The sequence below is a fragment of the Myotis lucifugus genome, unplaced genomic scaffold (assembly GCF_000147115.1).
Source record: "Myotis lucifugus unplaced genomic scaffold, Myoluc2.0 scaffold_103, whole genome shotgun sequence".
Taxonomy (NCBI): domain Eukaryota; kingdom Metazoa; phylum Chordata; class Mammalia; order Chiroptera; family Vespertilionidae; genus Myotis; species Myotis lucifugus.
This window is the reverse complement of record NW_005871151.1, coordinates 2,877,202-2,882,393: the sequence shown is the minus strand read 5'-3', so window position 1 is coordinate 2,882,393 and position 5,192 is coordinate 2,877,202.

The following is a 5,192-nucleotide window of genomic DNA, read 5'->3' as shown; positions in this document are numbered from 1 at the left end:
GATCGGGAGTCGACCGCTCACTATAACGTGTGCTGACACCAGGGGCCGGTATGGAACATGGCAAGTGTCAGCAACACAGCACTGGCAGCGGGCGGCAGTGGAGGCGCTGTCAGCCCGATGGGCCCCGATGAGAGCAAGACCTCGGTGGGATGGTGGAGCAGGTGAGCGGGTGGTGCCAGGCCAAGGCGGGTGTGAGAGGAGGCCTGATCGCTCTGTGGATGACCCCGCAGATGGCAGGGGTGGGGGGGAGCCCCGCCTGACTCCCAGGCGCTGAGGGAGCTGGGTGGAGTCGGGGAGGGCCCGGCCCCGATCGATGATCCCACAGGTGGGATGGTGGAGCAGGTGAGGGGGCAGCACCAGGCCAAGGCAGGGTGCCAGGCGGGGCTGTGAGGCTGGGGGCGTGAGCTGGGGACCAATCTCCACAGGCCACCCCAAGGAACCCCACCCGTGCAGGAATTCATGCATCGGGCCTCTAGTAATAAATAAAAATACAAGAATAAACTCTGTTTTGTGTACTCACAACTGTAAACCTACTTTTGCCTACCCTCCTATATGTATTTTATTCTTTAATCCACTATATATACCTTGGCATCAAAAGTGCTCTAAATATTTTAATTGAGTGCATGATATATGGGATGGATATACTCTCATTTTGTAATTTATTTCCTAGTATTGAGCAGTTGGGCTATTTGTAATTTTTTGTTATATGCTAAATATCTGCTGCACATTTCATATTTTTCCCTTTAGGGTGAACTTCTAGGAGAATTACTGAAGAGATGTGTGAAGTTCAGTTGTTAATTCACTACCCAGAAAAACTATCCCAACCTATATTCTCACAAGCAGTATGAGTGATTCCCTCATCAGTTATAAATTTAATATGTGAAAATGAATACAACACTAATTTAACTTCATTTTATTATTAGTGAGGCTGAACTTTTCTTAAATTATGTTGACCATCTGTGTTGCCTTTGAACTATTCCTGCCGTTTGCCTTTTTTATCAGTGGCATTAAGCAAATTCACAATGTTGCACAACCACTACCACTACTTCCAGAACTTTTTCATCACCCCAGGCACAAACTCTGTACCCATTAAACAATAATTCCACATTCCTGCCCTAACCGGTTTGGCTCAGTGGATAGAGTGTCGGCCTGCGGACTGAAGGGTCCCGGGTTCGATTCCAGTCAAGGGCATGTACCTTGGTTGCGGGCACATTCCCAGTGGGGGGCGTGCAGGAGGCAGCTGATCGATATTTCTCTCTCATCGATGTTTCTAACTCTCTATCCCTCTCCCTTCCTCTCTGTAAAAAATCAATAAAATATATATTTTTTAAAAATAATAATTCCACATTCCTTTCTCCACTCAGCCCCTGGTAATTTCTATTCTACTTTATGTTTCTATGACTTTGTCAGTGGAATCATACATTTGTCTTGTTGTGTCTGGCTTATTTCGCTTAGCATGTCTTCCCAGTCCATGCACAGTATAGCATGAGTCATCATAAATAGATGAAGCCTCCTGTCCCCATTATAGGCTCTCTTGAAACTATGGATGGTTCCTCGGTGCCACTTGTCATAGCTGCAGTTGTTCATGTGTTATTTCTGTTTCACCCTCCATGAGGCAGAGACTGGCCACCATGTTCCAATGAATTGCTTCCCTACCCTCCACCCGTTGGGCTGACACAGGTGAGTCTAGGAGGCATTCCTAGTCAGGTGACCTTTGTGTGTGCTCCTCCATAGCAACCAACTCTTGATCCTATTGTAGCAATACTACATTCCTGTAAGTTTGTTATTCATTCAATCAGAAGTATTTTGGCTTTAAGTTCACACAATGTGCCAGGCATTATGCTAATATTAGCTCTTCTGCTAAAATGTTTCTTCATACCTCTGGATCACAGACCCACCAGAGAATCTGATGAGAGCCATGGACTGTCTTTCAAAAAAACCCAAAAAAACACAAAACACAAAAAACAACAAAACAAAAACCAATACTTGTTTTGCAAAAGATTTTAGCAGGATTAATTTAAGCAGGATTCAGACCCTGCAGCCCAACTATGAACAACCTGCATGAGATTGCAAGCACTGGGAGGGCAGGGTCTGATGCTCTTCTGCTTTATCTTTGTAACAAGCAAAGAACTTGGTCCACAGAGGAATAGAATCGGTGTTTGTCAACTGAAACTGAATGAACAAACCAAGCCCATGAAGCAACCTAACCTAACCTAGTGGCTAAAACTGTGGGCTGCCTGGGCTTAGTTCCTGGGCATGTTGTATTGTGACTTGAGGAAGTCATTTCACCTCTCTGCCTCAGTTTGACCATCAAGAAAATGGGGACACTACATCCTGGGTGATTGTGAAGATGAAATGAGTTAGTAACAAAAACCAAGAGTATTCAGAAAACTCATTAAATCATACAACCCATTTTAAAGATGAGAAAACAGATAAAGTAGCAGGAAAAGTAACCTGTCCAAGGTTGCTCGGCTAATAAAGGGCAGACCTTGTATTCAAACCCAACAGAGGCCAGCCCTTAGCGCTGTGCCCTACACATAAATGACGTTCTTGGTAAATGTTTGTCAAAACACAACGCGAGCTATTCTCTGAAACGTCATGTTTCCTAGACACGTTTGAGGAGTGAAGTCCACTTCTATAATACGCATCCTCTTTCTATACGGGCCACTCTATAATCGCTCATCTCAATTCAGTTCTACTTATATAACGTGTACGAACTTCTGAGTTTCAAATAAGCCCCCGTGGGTTTAAAAGCAAGGAAACCCGAAGGCCCAAGGAAGAGAGTCTTGGGGAGCGATCGAAAGCCACACACCCATCGAGTGCGGCCTGCGCTTCTCCAGAGAAACTTCCGACCCGCGGCGCCCAGGCGTCCGCCCAGGCCAGGCAGGCGCAGCTGAGCGGCGGGCGGCCCCGGAACCCCCGCCTCACAGCCACGGCCAGGCCGGGACGAGTCCCCCCAGGGGCGGAGAAAGGGCGCGACTCACCTGTAGGGGTCCGCTCCTTGCCAGGTGCAGTGGGTCACGGGCCCCCGGCCGACAATTCACCGGGCCCGGGGCCTGGAGCGACTTGTGAATTTCCCTCAGCAGAGCCAACTAGGTCACCTGTCTTAACCGGCAGCCAATCAGAACACGGGAGACCCATGAGCCCGCAGATTCACGCCCCCAGCGCAGCCAATCAGGGCGCAACGCAGGCCACGTGACCCTCCAGACGCCCATTGTTGGCGCAAGGCGGGTTGGGCAAGGGGCGGGGCCGGCGGTAGGGGCGGGTTGGCGTGGGAATCACCTTTTCAGGGAACTGCGCAGGGTGCAGGCAAATTATTGCCTCCTGCACTTTCACACCCTTTCCTTGCCAGCAATTTATAAAAGTTGGGAGTTTCGGTTATTTGGTCCCTTGGGGTATGTCACTAACCCGTAAGCAAAAACGTAGAATTAACTCAGAAACCACTGTATATTTAAGCTAGAGCCATTCAGAATTCCCAAAAGAACAAAGAACTAATGTACAAAAGCCCCAAATCTCTTTGGAACATATGGAGCCTTTCTACTACCCACTGTTCCAGTCCTCCACCCAGCAGTCAGAGGTGTCTGATGCATCTTTAAAAACCTCCCTCCTGCCATTTCACATAAATACTTGCCTTTTCTGTTAACTGCCAAGTGGTTTACATTCCAATGACTACTTGTGATGCCAATTTAATAAATTTCTCCTTAAAAAATGTCTGTCTCATTTACTCTCACGTTTATCCATTCAATCAACAAATATTACGGCATGCCTATTAAGTGTCAAACATGGGAAACAGCAATGAGAAGACAGACATCAGTGGACAGGACAAAGGGGAATAAAGTACATTTTCTGTTCTGGGAGTTTACATTCTAGTGGAGGACAAAGACATTAACAACCAACAACATGATTAATCGCAACTACAGTTAATGTTTCCAAGGACAGGATGCCCTGACCTTGCCTAGTTGTCCTATGCTGGTGTGTGGGAGTTGGAGTCAGGAAAGCTGTCAGACTTTCCTAGTGTTTCCATAGCACACTGTGCACAGTTCTAACACAGCCTTAACATACAGCACTGCAATTCTTCTACACTGCCCTCTCACCCTGTGGAGTAAATTCCCTGTGTACTGATGAATTTACTTTCCTATGAATAATGCTTGGCACATGGTAGGGACTCAGGAAATTTGAACTAAATCTCTGAGGCTAGCCTTAGTACCCAATTTGTGCTCAACAGGCTTTGCTGAGAGGGACTCATATTTGACTTTAATGCCAGAGAGTAGCAGCAAGAATCCTGACTGTCTCAAGATTGACTTTGATCTCCAGGATATTCTTGAATGAACTGTTTTTTTGTATACTATAAGGTAGGGGAGTGCTTGTCCTGTAACCCTTTTCCCTTTAAGTTACCCTTATTAAAAAACACACACAAAAAAAACCTTATTATAGGTGGTTTTATTGAACTCTTTTTTCTCATATACAGGGACTTGGTGTCCAGACTAATCAAAGTATTTCACATGCACTTAGGAAAAGGGAATCAGAGTAGGATAGAGAGAAGAGAAAAAAGTTAAGGAATGTAAACTCAGGCCTTAGAACTGTATGGTCAGGAGGGAGGGAGCAGAGATATCCACTCCAGTGCTAGCAGCTTGTACCAGGGCTCCACATAACTGTGTGAGGAATGATAATATGCATAACCTGTGAACTGTAATCAAAACTTGAAACTGACCAACTCAACTATGCCAACTGTATTAAATGTTACCTAAAGCTTTTCCATCCTAAATATTTAAATTGTGCCTTTCTAGGACCATAAAATCAGAAAAGAACAACAAACTTTGGATGGAGAAATGGGAGAAAGCACCTAGTATTATGTATATACTATATACTAAAATGGTAATATGCAAATTGACCCTAATGTAGTGATGGCGAACCTTTTGAGCTCGGCATGTCAGCATTTTGAAAAACCTTAACTCTGGTGCCATGTCACATATAGAAATTTTTGATATTTGCAACCATAGTAAAACAAAGACTTATATTTTTGATATTTAATTTTGAAATATTATACTTGTGTGTGTTGGATATTTTGACTTTGTTTGAATAATATTTTATGGAGCTCCAAATTTTAAGTGGATAAATTTATTTTTACTCTGGAATTGAATAAAATTCAGAGGCAAAAACAGATGATATAATCATAATAAAGAAAAATCTAC